This window comes from Nicotiana tabacum, chromosome 17 (genome assembly GCF_000715075.1).
Source record: "Nicotiana tabacum cultivar K326 chromosome 17, ASM71507v2, whole genome shotgun sequence".
In the NCBI taxonomy this organism is placed as follows: domain Eukaryota; kingdom Viridiplantae; phylum Streptophyta; class Magnoliopsida; order Solanales; family Solanaceae; genus Nicotiana; species Nicotiana tabacum.
The window spans coordinates 58,035,565-58,052,760 of NC_134096.1; the positions used below are offsets into that span (position 1 = coordinate 58,035,565).

A 17,196-nucleotide genomic window follows, 5' to 3' on the forward strand; every position below is an offset into this window, starting at 1 on the left:
CTGCTAAAATACGGACTGACCCAGACGGCTCAAATAGCTGATGTAGTAACTCTGGAGTGGTGGTGCACTGATAGGAGCTGAATATATACTGAATGCTGGCTACTCAGGATGAGACACATATAAACCACGACCGCCCGAAGTACCGTGGGCTACCTGAAGAACTGACTGAAACGGCCTAGGAGGATGGCCTCTACCAAAAGAACCCCTGCCTCTAGATGAGGCACCACTGAACCCACCGAATTGACGAGGCCTCTTATCTGACACCGACCCCCTCTCCTGATCACGAACCGACTCGATCTGTCTAGCATTATGTTCAGCCGTCTAGAAAGAAATATCACTCCCAGTCTCCTTGGCCATCTGAAGCTTGATAGTGTAAGTGATCCCGTCAATAAATCTCCTCACTCTCTACCTCTCAGTTTGAAGCAAGATGGTGCCGTGGCGAGAGGTATCCCTCTCTCAAAGTGATAGCAATGAACTTCTCTAGAAATAGTTGTAAGAACTGATCCCAGATAAGTGCAGGCGATCTAGCTAATCTAGTAAACATATAATCTCTCCACCATATCCGGGCGGTACCAGTCATCTGAAACACAGCAAAATCGACCCCATTGGTCTCAACTATACCCATGTTCCACAGCACCTCGTGACAACGGTCCAAAAATTCATGTGGGTCCTCAGAAGGTGCATCACATAAGTGAATTGGAAAGGGCTCAGTAAACTTATCCAACCTCAACATAGCATGAGAAGACAAAGTGGGCCGATAATCGGCCTGTGCCGCAACAACTAGATGGACCACCCCAACTGGCTATGTCGTTGGGGTCTGATACTGGGAAGCCACCTACTTTGGGATGTGAGTAGCGGGAGTCTTTACTCCTCCCCTAGCCCGAGAGACGGCTGGTGCCACCGGGAATGTGTTGGTCTGCACCACACTCTCCATAAGGCCCACCAAACGGACTAGGGTGTCCTGAAGCACTAGAGTGGCTATGAATTAGTCCGGGACCTGAGCTGGTCCGACGGGTACGGTCTGAGCTGGGCTTCCTAATTAAAATCTACCTGAGGCTCCACTATGGGTGTTGTTTCTCGAGCTCTAGGTTGAGCTCTGGTACGACCTTGACCTCGACCTCTATCCCAGGTCGTAGCTTCCATTGGGGCCACTGGCTCTTGCCCCGCTACTGATGTCGTGTGTTTTCTCGCCATCTGTGAGAGAATAAGAATGGAATGGTTCATTCATCAACGATAGAATAAAATCGCACGACAGAGTAAAAAAGAAGTGATATTTTTCCTAAACTTCATAGCCTCTGAAATATAAGATAATAAATGACAAAATTCAAATACAAACCCAGATCTAGTGTCACGAATATATGAGCGTCTATGATACTACAAATCATGGTCTGAAATAAACATAATTGTCTGAATCAAAGGAACAACTAAAAGAAGTAGAAGGGGACTTTAGATTTGCGGACGTCCTACAGCTATACCTCAAGTCTCCTCTGGGTAGATGGATTCGAGCAAGTCTACGGTACGTCGTTGAGACCAACTCCGGTATCTGCACAAGAATTGTAGAGTGTAATATGAGTACAATTGACCCCAGGTACTCTGTAAGTATCGAGCCTAACCTCGACGAAGTAGTGACGAGGCTAAGCTGGATCACTTACATTAACTTGTACGCAATAATTATAATAATAACATAAAGACAGGAATAGAAGTAAAGCAGGTAACTCACATCAACGAAACTCAAATCAACCACGAGAGAGTCCCGAATAACCAGTCATATAACTCATCTCAACAACCGAGGCCAATTCAAAAATCACAACAAATATAACTTTCATCAACATATTGTGGCGTGCAACCCGATCCAACAACATAAACTTTAAATAAATCCGTTGTGGCGCGCAACCTGACCCCTCCTTATAGTCATCTGTCGATATCATAGTCCATCCTTATTTTGGCTTTTCAATTCATCTCTTTTCAATCTCCGTTGCGGCGTGCAACCCACTCCCCAAACAATGTAAATTAACAATAGTAACTCAATAACTAAGATTTACAAGAAATCATACATCAAGAGAAAAATGTACGAGCAATGGAGAATAACATGATAATCAAGAGGCTCGAACTATTCGGATGTCTCAACTTTACCAACTCAATGGTATCTACTTTTAACAATACGTATAAGTAAAACTACTTCAATGAAACCAACAAATAATATGAAACTATAAGGCAACAAGACATAAGACAATTTAGATTTATGAGGGAAACAAATCGAGACAAGTCGTAAATGGCAAGTAGCAATTATGGCATGGAAGTCAAATAAGCATGTAGTAATTAAGGCATGGAGACAAGACATAATATTAAGCAATGAAGATAGGGAAGACAAGCAATATAACGATTAAGTCACGGAACAAGGTAATTAATAAAAGATGGAAAAGCACGTAGACACGTAATTTGATGGCGTATATACACTCGTCACCTTGCATATACGTTGTTACATATGTAATTCACATAGCACATAGCTCAAGAGTTCCTAATTTCCTCAAATCAAGGTTAGATCCAACACTTACCTCACTCCGCAATTAACTCAAAGTTCAACCACTGAACTTATCTCTCTTGTAATGAATATACGTCATTTTTGGATCCTAGGGTACAATTCTTGCTTTTCTTGAATCCCAATTCCAGGTTAGTTAACATATATATATATATACACCGTAGTTTCTTGTAATGAATATACGTCACATACACTGAGCAAAAAGATTTTTAAACAGTATCATTTATTCTTTTTTTTCCCGGGTTACCATATCAGGCTTGATAATGGGAAGCTGACTATTTTGTAGGTTAATTTAGTCCGATAGTATAAAAATTCTTTACATTATGAACTTATCTCTCATACATAATCCAAAAATCCCTAAATAACTATGGTATGAGTTATACATTTTTCTATTTTTTCCACAGAAACAGGACGGAAGTGATGCTAGGATCGCAGACTACTTTGACTACATAGCAGGGACAAGCACTGGAGGTTTAGTTACTGCAATGCTAACTACCCCAAATGAAAAGAATCGACCTTTATTTCTTGCAAATGAGATTACTGAATTCTATCTGAAGGAGAGCCCAAATATATTCCCCCAAGATAAAGCAAAGCCCCTGTAGGCATCAAAATTATCTTAATTACTCCTATATTCTTTCAACTTGAGAGTTTAGAAACGTGTCACATGAACATACTTATTTTACAAGGTGAATATTTGATTTATCGAGCCAAAAGAAATATATTCAGTTGAATTTATTGAACCCAGCTCTATATCAGCCAAAAGAACTCATCTTTACAGGTCATTTTAATTTTTTTCTTTTTGTTTTCTGTTTATCTCTTCTTTTTTTTCCTCCTTAATTTTCTTCACTAATGATGGATGATTTAGCACAGGCGAAAGTGGACGACTCAAAGGATTGTCTACTAGCAGATGTTTGCATCTCTACATCTGCAGCACCATATTACCTTCCTCCTTATCATTTTGAAGTTAAGTCAAGCCTGTTGGAAAAGCCGATTGGACCAACGAAATGGCTCTTGTTGAGTAAGTTCACCTTTTACAGCAATTATATACACATTAACCTGTTTTTTATATTATGAGTTCAACTTCTATATACATTAACCTTTAATTGCTCATAATAAATGGAACTAGTTATTACTTGGAAAATAAAACAGTCATCTTCTACAACATGTTTAATTACACAATCACGTAAAACTTCTTTGCACTAGTGTTTATATATATATATATCACACAATCATGGATAATTTGATTGTTCCTGTTTTTCTTGGGTTTGTACAGGTTGGCAAAAAGATTGTCAGATCAAAGAAAGCTCCGCCAAAAACAAAAGGCTTGAGCAGAAGAAATGCCTATCTTCTCTAGTGTAGAAGCTCTTAGGTTGTTGGAGACTTTCAAAGAAATAATAAGCCGTCTGCTGGCTTTAATCCTTTAGGTGTGTAACATGGTTTAGACTATAATCGTCGGGTGTTGTTAAACTTACTTGAACGCTGAAATAAGATTATCTCTTTGTTTAAAGGCAAATGAACATATCTGCATCTTTAGAGGCTTTTTGTTTTTCTTTTCACTTTTTGTTTATACTCTACAGTTAAAGTTTAATTATTCAACTGGATGATTGAACTACAAATCTTACTGTAAAATGGAAAATAATATTTTTGTCACGACCCAATTTCACCTATAAGTCGTGATGGCGAACACTACAACTAGGCAAACCAACTAATAAATTAAGCATACATTGATAAAATTTAAAACCAAGAAAATATAATAAAACACAAACTCTACCAATGGGTGTGCCAAGACCTGGTCTCACAAGTGTATGAAAATCTAGTAGATTATACAAAACCCCAAATACTGTCTGAAATAAAAATAGACAGAATGAAAAACAATACAAGGAGAGACACTAGTAGCTGCAGAACGACTCAGAAAGGCAGCTCACCGCTATGCCCCTGGATAGCATGGGTGTAAGACGATAGGTCCCCCACTAGTACTTGCCTCAGGTCCTGCACAAAAAGTGCAGCAAGTGTAGTATGAGTACGTAAACCACGTGTACCCAGTAAGTATTAAGCCTAATCTCGAAGTGGTAGAGACGAGATGGCCGACTTTGACACTCACTATGGGTCAATAATAATAATTGAAATACAACTAGGATATTTAAATCATCATGATTTACAGAGTTTAAAAAAATTATTTTATTTAATCATCGAAAATAATCAAATTTCTTCACATGCTACAATTCTCAATATATTAATTAAATTTCTTTAATTCAAATAATTTTTAATTTATCAATTAAATATCATTTACAAGAATTACAATTTATTCTTTAACAAGCAAGAATAATAGTTCATTAAATTCCAAGGATTTTTCAATTTATCAATTAGTTTCGCAAGCTGAAATAAATTATTAAAGTATCGTGTAATTTATTAATATTATTAAGCACGATTTCTGCCGAGGACGTACAACCCGATCCAGAGTGTCGTGTACACTGTCGAGGGACGTGCGACGCGATCCATAGATGCATCTATCCTGCCGAGGCGTTCGGCCCGCTCCACAAGAAAGGAGGACATTTTCTTATGTACCTCCGGAAGGAGAATATATTTATTGTGAGATAAATTCGGGAGGAAGAATAATTTCTTTTAACAATTATTTAATTTTAAACAGAAAATCAAACATATAAATTTTTTCATCCTTTAATATTTTGATCTAACAATTCACAATATATATATATAAATATATATATATATATATATATCAAATAATATTAATTAAACAAGGAATACAATTTACACGAGTAATTCATGCTTTGAATCCTAAACTACCCAGACTTTAGCATTAATAGTAGCTACGCATGGACTCTCGTCACCTCGTGCGTACGTAGCCCCCGCAATTATCAATAATTATTCAATTTAATCCTTATAGGGTAATTTCCTCCTCACAAGATTAGATAAGAGACTTACCTCGTCTCAAAGTCCACTTTCTGATTATCGCGTCGCGTAAAATTCTCGATTCAATGCCGAAAAATCTGAAACTATCCAAAAGTTATATAAAATAATTAATATATGTTCAATAATTCAAAATTCATCGATTAAATAAATTACTCTATCCAAAATGGTGAAATTTCTAAAATTCACCCCAGGCCAACGTGCCCGGATTCTGAAAATTTTCCGATGAAAACGTTACTCATAATCTCAAGAACTCAAATATATAATTTCTATCCAATTCTATAACTATTTTCGTGGTTAAAATCTCATTTTCATAAAAATCTAGGTTTTACACCTAAACCCTTGATTTCTAAGATTTACTAGTTATAATCTACCTATAATCTATGTATTTAACTCAAAGGGTGTAGAATTAACTTACCTCAAAGTGCTAGGTGAAAACCCTCTTCCAAAAGCTCCAAGTATCGCGCAGGTGCTAAATTCGATGAGGTGGTTGATAGTGCTCGGCGGCTAGAGATGGTCCGTATTCAGGAGCGTGAGGAGAGGGAGGCCAGGAGGTCTCGTGGTCCGGGTAATTCCAGCGGTGTTCCTTCTGGGGGACAGCCCTACCACATCAGGGGTCGTCCTTAGAGGCCCGCTCAGATGGCTCGTCCTTATTGAAATTTAAATTTATTTGGCAATGAATCTGCAAAGTTACGGGGATTGTTTGAAGTTCCCATAATAAACTGCAGATCATGTATAACCGAAGTTACTGGAGCATGGAACATAGAAAGGCATTATACAAAATCAAATGGGAGTGAGGAATTAAATCCTCCAGTCATTGTTTTCAAGACACTAACGGTGGTCATTCCAGGGAAGAAAAATCACATTCCTTTCTTATAATCTCTTATTTGGTCATTTCTTATTAATTTGCAGGTCCACGCAAATGCCGTTTCGTTTCGCAAAAGGAAAATCCCAAGTTTTCAAGCGAAGAGGTTGCTATGAGATTCTGTCAACGAGACAACTTTGGACCAAAGGATTCACTTTTGTATGTCAGATTTGGATCAATGAGGATCGTGTTGGATCTCTGCATATGGTTAAAGAATAATTTTATTATTCCGTTTACCAAAATCGGTTTGCTGGTTTATAAATTTGCTAACATGCATGAAACCATACAAATGAGCTATTTATGGTTGTAAGTATGAGTTAGACTTACACTAGATACTTGAAAATAATTTTGAAATCATGAATAAGATATATGTAAAGATAAACATATATTTGTTGGATTAGAGTAAGAGATCAAACTGTTCAAACTGTTATAATGGTTAGTTGGAAAAATCATGTGGAAAGGGAATTAAAATTCTCATGAATTTATACTCCCGTTATGGAGACTAAAATCTTTTAATTTTCTACTCCTTCTTCGAGATTAAAATCCGCATGATTTTCTACTTAATCTTTGAGATTAAAATCGTCGTAACATTCTATTCGTTTTCGGAGATTAAAGTTAAAGTGCCTTTCTACTAAGTTAGAAGATTAAAATCTAAGTGATTTTTTACTCCAACTTTTTACTTGGTTTGAAGAGTAAAATTTTATCGTTTTATTAATTCTGGCTGCGGCAGATGTTACTCGGTTTGAAGATTAAAACGTTCACCATTTATTAAATCTGGTTGTATCAGATATTACTCGATTTGGAGATTAAAAACTTTACCCTTTATTAAATCCGGTTGTGTCAGATATTACTCGGTTTGAATATTAAATATTTCATCGGTTATTAATTTTGACTGTGTCATGATACAAACAACTATTAATGTGGTTGGCTCTACAAAGTAATAGGGGCGGCGAATATGAATCTCCTTCTGATGTTTGGAAAATGGCATTACACACCAAACAACTGCCCCTTGCTTGCTGCAATCAAATGAGATTGTGGAAAGAAAGAGTAGAATGTTAAAGGCGATGATAAATGCATTATTCATAAGTTTTGGTTTACTCCATAACTTGTGGGGGGAAGCTATTCTTACAGCTAACCGAATACTCAATCGAGTTCCCCATAGCAAAACGCAATCCATTCCACATAAAAATGGAAAGGAAGGAAACCTAACTTAAAATATTTTAAATTATGGGGTTGTTTGGCTAAAGTCCAGGTCCCTAAACCAAAAGGGTAACGATTAGACCGAAAATCGTTGATAGCGTTTTCATAGGATATGCAACAAATAGTAACACATATCATTTTCTGGTTCATAAATCAGAAAATACTGACATTCATATTAATATGGTAATCGAATCAGATAAAGCTGAATTCTTTGAGAATATTTATCCATATAAAATCGAATGTGAGTCGTCTAGTGAAAAATCTAAGCGACTTCGGGAAGAATCAAAGGAAAGTACCTTTAATGACGAAAATCCAAGTTGATGTCACAGGACAACAACTTCCTTTGGACTAGATTTTCTGGCATTCTTGTTAGAAAATGAACCTCAAACGTTCAAAGGAGCAATGTCTTCCTCGGAAGTACAATATTGGAAAGGGGCAATCAATAGTGAGATAGAATCCATATTAAGTAATCATACTTGAGAATTGGTCGATATTCCTCCAGGCAATAAACTGTTGTGATCTAAATGGAGTTTTAAGAGGAAAATGAAATATGACGGCACTATTGACAAATAAAAGGAAAGACTTGTGGTCAAAGGGTATAGACAACGAGAAGGTCTTGACTATTTTGATACATATTCTTCAGTTACAAGAATTACATTCATACGGGCGTTAGTAGCATTAGTTGCGGTATATGGTCTTGAAATCCATCAAATGGTTGTTAAGACGGCCTTCTTAAATGAAGATTTGGAGGAAAATATTTATATGGAATAACCTGAAGGGTTCGTGGTTCCCTAAAAAGAAAAGAAGGTATGCCTACTTTTTTAAGTCACTTTACGGACTAAAACAAGCAACAAAATAATGGCATGCGAAATTTGATCAAACAATGTTGTCAAATGGTTTCAAGATCAATGAGTGTGGCAAATGTGTTTATATTAAGAATACTCTGAATCAAATAGTCATTGTTTAAATATATGTGGATGATATGTTGATAATGAGTAACGACATTGCTAACATAAATGCTACTAAGCACATGCTTACTAGTATGTTTGATATGATAGACTTAGAAACTACCGATTTAATTTTGTGAATTAATATCCTTAAGACTTCTTAAGGTCTAGTCTTGTCTCAATCTCATTATATTAAAATTATACTTAAAAAGTTAAAATATATGGACTTTAAAGTTGCAAGAATGCCAATTGATTTAAACAATACTTTTGTAAAGAATAAAAGTCAAAGCAAGCCTCAAATGGAATATGCTCGAGTGTTGGGATGTTTGATGTACATCATTGGTCCACGTCCAATATGCACTCAATAGTGAGTAAAAACGGTCGTCGGAAGAATAATACCCAACAAGAGTCGGGGTCGATTTCCACATGGAGTTTAATATGGGTGTTAGGGTGTACACTTGATGACAGTAAATGAAATAACTCAATTGCTCTTCCAAACAAGGAATTTTATTTTCTACTTCTAAATTAACACTAACAATTGTAAACTAATGAGAAGAAACTAGAAAGAAAATAATTGTTTTTTTGTTTCTACCAAATGGTTAAAAGGCCCAAGGATGCGACCTTCACCTAGGTGTTTGCCTAATGGGTTAAGTACGTTAACACTTGCTTTATTGATTGGGGTATATTATAGCTCTCAACTCTAAGTTACCCACTCAATACCTCTCGTTCATAGAGTGACTTTGCTTAATTTGCTTTCTCATGCCCAAACGGGTATCGAGCTAAGTAGTTAATATGAGCTCAAGTCGGGTTTTCTCTATCTCCAGTTCAAACCCTTTAATTAGGCTAGTCAAATCTTCAATGAGCCCAATTTCTTGTTAGCCAAGCGTTCCTAGACTAGGTCCCTCTTACTCAAGTAAAGACCAAGTCAAAAAGGCATGTACACACTAGGGTTGGGTCACAACCCTAGTAAACGTCTAGCTACTCATTGTAGAAAATGAAGAAAACAAGAAAAAATACTAATAAAACCCATAATATATAATTAAATTAATAAACTATGATGTTTTAATCCTAAAATGATCACAAATTTCCTAAAATAGAAAACTACAACGGCTACAGCATCTAGAACTTCAAAACTTAACCTAAAACTGTGATTCCCGTCTATTCATAATGGCTCAAAATTTGCTGACAAAAATGCCCATCGAGAGGTATTGCGGCCGCACAATTCCATGTGCGGTCAGCACATTACTTAAATCTACAGGGAACTAGATTCTACAGGCGCACAATTTGGTCTGTGACTGCAATTCAGCTTCTGCGGCCGCACAATTCTTATGCGCTCCATACTTCAGGCAAGGCATTAGTCTTGGTCATTTGCACAAATTGTGTGCGGTCCGCACTTCTGCCTCAAGTAAATCAGGGCTTCTTCTTCAGTTCTGTGGCCACAAGGAGAATTCTCCGGTGCACACTTGCTTCTGCGACCACAGAAATACTTCTGCGGACCGCAATTCTTGTGTGTTGTGCCCCTTCTTGCCTTGTGAGTCGGAACACTCCTTTTTGAGTCAGATTTTTCATAAGAGCCCAAATTTCCAATATTCCTGCAATTTGCATATTTTCATTAGTTTTGGGAATATAAATCAATACTTTTAGACTAAAATAAAAGTAAAAAGGTACTAATAAGTGGTCAAAATCCACACTTATCAACTCCCTCAAATATAAGTCTTTGCTTGTCCTCAAACATAAGTTTTTGCTTGTCCTCAAGCAAATAGATTAGTTCCCACCTCCTCAAAGTGAAAGGTCATTTCAACGAGTCAATGGTGAGCCATTCATACTCAGTTGGGACCAACAATTACCCACTCTACTCATGCATTATCAATAAGGTGATAAGTCAAATATTTATGCACATATAGTTCTAATGTGACATTTGGGCTTCAAGAATTGACTTTACTCATCAAGAACTCTTGTTCTATCATATAAGTCATGGTGGACTAAAAACTCTTCCTCCTCTACCTTCCATTTTCCAAGCTCACTTCAAAAGTTAGAACTCATTCTTAAGATTCATGAAGGATCACTCTTCTCTCACAAGAAAATGTCACAAGTACTGCTTCAAGTACCATAGGCTTGCCCCTAATGTAGATCACCACTAATGTAAGCTTACTCTATTCGAAATCAAGTGGGACTTCTTTCGTGTTATAATGAAGGCTTTTTATTAGTGTAGGATACTATATGGGAATGTGGTTACACATTTCCTTAAACACTCCACATTTTCATTTCCCGGCTTACAATTACCAATTTTTAGAGGCATTCTCTTTTTATTGGGGGCTAGAGAGACTTGACATCACACTTTTTTGGTCATTTCATTCAATTTCTCCCTTGATACTCATGTTAGGGATCATTACCTCTTTTTGAATCCATCAACCCTTACACTTATTCTCTTTTTTTTGTATTTTTCTTTTTGTTCTTTCTCTTTTCTTGCCTTCTCTTTTCATAGAGATCATTTCGTTTCTCTTTTATTGTGCCTTGATACCTATTTCAAATTCCTCAACTCTCCCCCCAAACTTATGTCTTAAGCCACTTATTTCACAAGAGTGTTAAGGAAGGTTCGGGTGCCAAGAGAGGATCATGACAAAATGGGTAAAGGCTTATAACCTGGTTATCAAATGCGAAAGGCTAGAGGCTCGATGGGGGTTGACAAGGGATAACGACTTTGGCTGGAAATAGAAAAATCAAACGGGCCAAGGAGAGCCTACAATCATTTCTTAAGCCAAGCAAAACTTAGGATTTCGCTTTGAAGCACATTCGGGGCAAGTTCTAGACCATTCGCATGGATACTTGTACTAGCAACAAATCATCTCAACCCTCACGCAACTAGACAGTAAAAGAGGATAGACTTGAGAGCCTACAACAACTAGGCTCAAGTTTAAAGATCACTATGGTCCAATAAACCACTCGATGATTGCCAAAGTCAACTCAAGAGTCTTAGAGTCACTAACTAGAGCTATTTTCTTTTAAAAACCTTGTTTCAAACCAAATGAAGCATGAATAACTCTTTTTCGAGAATAACTTGATTAGGTATTTTATTCATTACTACTACTATAATTATTACCTAAACATAAAAACAGACTCATTCCCTTAAGAAGGTTATCATGCCATCCATTGTTGGGACGATTCACCTGATTCACACAAAAACTACCTTTGGAAAGAACCATGGCGTAAAGAAAATCAAAGGCTTATTATCTACGAAAGCATAAAAAGAATCTACTAACTAATCAAGAACTAAAGTGAAAAAATAAAGAAGCTAACGATCAATACTACTAAAGATAGATAACTACAAATAAGAAAAGGAAGAGAATCATCAAATTATTACAGTCCAAATATATCCAAAATGTGTCAATGTATGAAATAAACTCCTCCCCTGAATAAAAGTAAGTTTTTTCTCCAATGCTTAACAAAATAAGAGTGAAAGAAGAGAGGGTGAAGAAAACTCTCTAAGGATCCTTGGACATCTCAGTGTCCCCAACAATATCATCTCCCGTAGGGTCAGCCAACTGTATCTTATCAACATTAAATCTAGGTATGGTGGGAGCGGTGAACATCACACGTACTGCCTTAGCAGTGTCGGAAGCAAGGTCTAGCTCCTCAGACTAGCCAGCTGGTGCAACTAGTGCTGATGGATCTGGGGCGTACTGGTGTGGGTCAGGTAACATGTCAAAAGGTAGATCCCCCGATGTCGCAAGTCTGGTCACTTTCCTCCGGAGCTTGTCCACTGATTTCTTGCTTGCCTGGTACTTCCTCATCTTCCTCACTTCTTTGCCCAACTCCTCAATAACCGACCCGTATTGTACCAGAGTGTCCATGATTATCTTCTAGTAGTCCATAATCTTCTTCAATTTCTCATCAAGATCATATAAGACCTATGGTGCTTGTGTAGATAACTACGCTGCAATAATACTAGATAAGTCAGACAACATTGAAGTAGTTATTTGCATCCAGTTGTTGAGACTCACCAATGTCTGGGAGACTTGCCGAGCAGATAATGGAGCTATAGTGGCCTATGGTGGTTAAAGGTTGGGCTATCTTTTTTGGGTTGGTCTCATCCATTAGTGAATACTAGTCAAATGGTTTCTTCAACTTCACCTTAGTGTAAAATGGTCTCGGCTCTACCTTTGCATCAGTGAGGTATTCTGTTATAGTGTTGGGATAAGGGTAGGCCGAGCTATCCTGCTATGCTATCAATAAAATATTGGCCGACATCACGGCACCCACATTAATTGGGCATCCGACCATGATGGAAGCCATAAGAACAGCCCGAGGAATAGGTAGATGAGTCTCATTATGGCATGGGTTTAGTCTAATGTAAACAATTTTGGATTATGTATGAGAGATAAGTTCATAATGTAAAGAAATTTTATACTATCGGACTAAATTAACCTACAAAATAGTCAGCTTCCCATTATCAAGCATGATATGGTAACCCGAAAAAAAAAAGAATAAATAATACTGTTTAAAAATCTTTTTGCTCAGTGTATGTGACGTATATTCATTACAAGAAACTACGGTGTATATATATATATATATATATATGTATGTATGTTAACTAACCTAGAATTGGGATTCAAGAAAAGCAAGAATTGTACCGGGAATTATCCCTCTTACACCTCCACCATCAATGTTAAGAATAGTTATCACCTTTCCATGTGATGATCTAGTCATGCTTGATCTCAGTTATTTAGTTAAATCTATGTCTACGAATTAAGCTTAGCAGTCTGAGTGTCCAGTGCCTTTACATTAGGAGTATTTATGATGGGAACAAGAAAGAAAAGATGACAAAAAAAATGGAAAAGTCAAAGAAAGAAATAAATGAAAAGAGAAGAAAAAAATGTGTGAAAAAAACAAAGAAAGAATGGAAGTCTGAATGAAAAGACTACAAAATGTAAAAGAATTAAATTGGTTTACAATCGCGGTGGCATGTTCACATTTTGACGAAGATTTCAGCTGATTCCTCTGCCTATGAATAGGCATCCCCTTCTCAGTTCACATTCTTCTCTCTCTGAATTAATAAAGAGTTATTCTTTGTGTGGTCGTGGAGTAGGCAAAAATTGCCGAACCACATAAATCTTGTCTTGTCTTATTTTGTATAATTTATTACTTTTCTCCTTTAAATATTTTACCCTTCTATTAGCCTGACATGCTTCCCAACAGTTGGTATCAGAGCACAGACAGTGTAATTCTGGTAGAAAAGTACGATATTAGTGTAGATACTATTCACAATAGTGAAATACTATTCATTAATAGTGATAGTATTATTCATCAATAGTGAGTGTTGTCTACCTTATACGATTGGGACATTTTTTCTATACAGAGTACTATTTGCGGTTACTGATGAGCGCAAAATACAACACGAAATTAATACTCGCTAGTCAAAAATAGTATAGTTTAATTATCATCTCCACAAGGATTGGATTTAAATAATGTTAAAGTAATTTCTGGATTAGTTGCTATTTAGGATGATCAACACTTGAGTTGGAGTGATTACTACTACAATTAATTACTAAATTAAGACTACTAATAATTAGACCTGATCATATATAGAGAACGAGAGCTGAACTAAAATGGTTTGTAAACAATATGAGAAATAAGGGTCATGCCATGATAGGTATAAGATAGTTATTCACGATTTAACTCTGTTTAAATTCACTTCTAATGTTTTAATGATTCTCCCAAATTCACTTGATAATTAGCTTAAACATAAGGTGAAGATTCCTCTCTCGATTAAATCTGAACTCTACAAAATAAACTAATATGAATCACTGTAAAGATATGCAAGAGCACGTTAATGGACTAGTCTTTAGAAAAACGTCTCTCGAATATTCTCCGAACTTGGTTTAATCAATAATTCAAAAAGCTCTCTCGATTACTTAGAAGAATCACTAAATTAAACCAAACCAAATAATACAAAGATAATCACCAATTATTATTTTTTTCCGATTAAATAAAACGGTGAATGATTTCGCAATTAATTCAAAGCTTCATAAACATATTCAAATAATTAAACTAGAGTTAAATCTACAAATAACACTCAAAATACCATATCAAAATTCTAGTGAAGAACTACTCCATGGATATGGAGAAAGTTATCACAAATAAGTTTAAGAACATAGAAAACATCAAAAATAACTTTACGATACAAACTCCCGTATTACACCGATTGTTAGCAAAAGAATTAATAAAATTTTGTTGTGTCTTCCGATCGTGGTAGCTCTCTAAATTATCCTAGGTTGAATCCACCCTCAAAAATATGTTAACCGTGTATTTATACATTATAGGAATAGTCTTAAACAGAAGCTTTAATGGGTCGAAATAGGATTGCACAGACCTAAATATTGCATTGACACTCCGTCGGGCACGTCGCGCCGCACGAAGTGCCAATGGACAAAAACAGAGAGCTATTCGTTTCTGCCTAACAAAGTATATAGCTCCCTTCTTGGACATGACGTCATAGTCATGACTTTGGAGAATACTCTATTGCTTTCTCGATTTATTTCTTTCACTATGCAAATACGTACTCGGTCCTGATCTTCGGTCTCCGAATTTGATTCCGACTTAATTTTTAAATTTTTATTCCTACTTTAAAATTCTCTTTTGATTCAATTTATCTCCAAAAACTCGTCTTAGCCCGGAATCTCAACTTACACAATAAAAAATACGTACTGAGTAGAAGTTGTCCATATTTTAGCTCCAATACAATTAAAATGTAGCAAATAATCGGTGCAGAGTAGCCAAAAACTCGTATTTCTAGCCTACCATCAATTACTATTCAAAGGCACTATTCACATAAAAAGAAATATTTTTTGTGAAGAAATAACATCGGAATAAGGGAATGTTAAAATTGACAAGTTCATTGGCAAAGATTTTGGATTATGAAAAATGCAGATAGAAGATTATTTGTACCATAAAAAAATTACACTTATCTCTGACCGGGGTAAAACTAAAGAATATGTCCAAAGCGCATTGAGATCTATTAGATCGCCAAGCTCTTGGTGTGATGACACAAAATGTAGCGTTCAACATCATTAATGAGAAGACCTGCAGGTATGATGAAGGCGTTATCAAATATGTACGAGAAGCCATATGCTTCAAATAAAGTCTATTTGATACGTCGGTTGTTCAACTTAAAGATGACAGAAGGTGGATTTGTTACGGAACATATCAATGAGTTTAATGTAATATAAATTCAGTTGAGTTATGTTAATATAACATTTGATGACGAAGTCACAAAGTCAGGGCGTTGATTCTACTATCATCTCTAGCAGAGAATTGGTCCGCAACAGTAACTGCAGTTAGGAGTTCATCGGAAAGTACCAAACTCAAATTGGATAATATTAGAGACTTGGTTCTAAGCAAAGATATTTGCCGAAGAGAATCAAGTAGGGGGAGAAGCAGCCAAAGAGGACAAAGTCATGGTCGTGGCAGATCAAAGTCAAGGAGAAGAGGGCAATCCAAGAATCGCAAAGACATTACTTGTTGGAATTGCGATAAAAAGGGTCACTACAGTAGTCCGTGTAGAGAGCCATAGAAGAAGAAGAACGATCATACAAGGATGATAATTCAGCAAATGCAATTGCTGAACAAGTCAGTGTTGGCATGGCTTTGTGATTGTTTACCAAACTCTATTATATTACTTTGTGTTATTTGTATTCGACCTATCTATTAAATTGTCGAAATCTATCCAATTGACATAATTGATAAGTGCAACAAATTGTTCTTCGAAATTACAATGCAATTCGATCAAACCATCTCAAATCTTCTCCAAATGATCTTAAATTTATTCCGACTACAATTATAGGGAGTAAATTAACAATAGAATCTTTCTAGAATACCTTTTTAAGCATGAACAATGACGCAAACAGAATCTCACTTCACCAAAATGGTGCAACTTGGTCAGTATCAGCAGTTTTCATAACTTGACGAGCCTTCCATGAGCTGAACCTTATGTGTAGACTCTGAAGTGCCTCTGTTAGTTCTTCGCGGCTAATACGTTTGTCACGATCCATGTCGAATTGCTTAATCCACACCTTGATTTCTTGCACTGACATATCTCTATTTGGCTGCTGCACTGGAAGCTCGAAACAACTCATTATTGCCATCTGTTCTCCTTTAGTTTGTTAGCTCTACAATATATATATGATGCCTTATTTGTTCTATCCTTTACTCGCTGTTAAATTTGCACTAACTTTAGAAGTGCTAGGGAATCAATCAACTATAAAATTTGATAGGTATCTTTTCCTTTTGGACTTTTATTTAAGATGAGGGTATCCATGATGGAAACATCATCCTAATAATATGAATTTCTTCTCATATTGTGGGTTTGAAATGATGTTGATTCTTGCAACTTTATTCCATAGATTGCCTTTTTAAGTATGAACAATGATTCATGAACAGAATCTCACTCCACCAAATAGGTGCAACTTGATCTTAGAATCAAGTTCTCCTTCCTCTGTCTTTCCGCCCAATTTCTTCATTTGTTTTAGTTTCCTAGTTGACCAGCTTTATTTGCATGAAAAGGAAATTAAGATTGTTATGGCTCCTGATTTCACACTGTGTTTTCGGTTGCTAAGGCCAATAAACATTAACAAACTAATGTGTATACGGTCGAAATGGATTTGGCATGTCCGGTATGGTTCGAAGGGTGATATATCGAAGTAAGATTCCGAAGGAGGGGG

General features: G+C 36.3%; 2 long non-coding RNA genes across 3 annotated transcripts; one reads left to right on the forward strand and one right to left on the reverse strand.

The window, feature by feature from the left end:
- The first annotated feature begins 2,634 nt into the window (after positions 1–2,634).
- LOC142171406 (uncharacterized) lies at positions 2,635–4,052 on the forward strand. Of its 2 annotated transcripts, XR_012700967.1 has the most exons (4): positions 2,635–2,670; positions 2,944–3,317; positions 3,410–3,557; positions 3,813–4,052. It is a non-coding gene; the product is annotated as an uncharacterized LOC142171406 (long non-coding RNA). The 2 variants fall into 2 exon arrangements; XR_012700966.1 differs by lacking the exon at positions 2,635–2,670 and having other exon boundaries at positions 2,700–3,317.
- A 7,710-nt stretch (positions 4,053–11,762) lies between these two features.
- LOC142171550 (uncharacterized) lies at positions 11,763–17,196 on the reverse strand. The gene is made up of 2 exons (XR_012701214.1): positions 16,354–17,196; positions 11,763–15,559 (listed from the first exon to the last, which is right to left on the reverse strand). It is a non-coding gene; the product is annotated as an uncharacterized LOC142171550 (long non-coding RNA).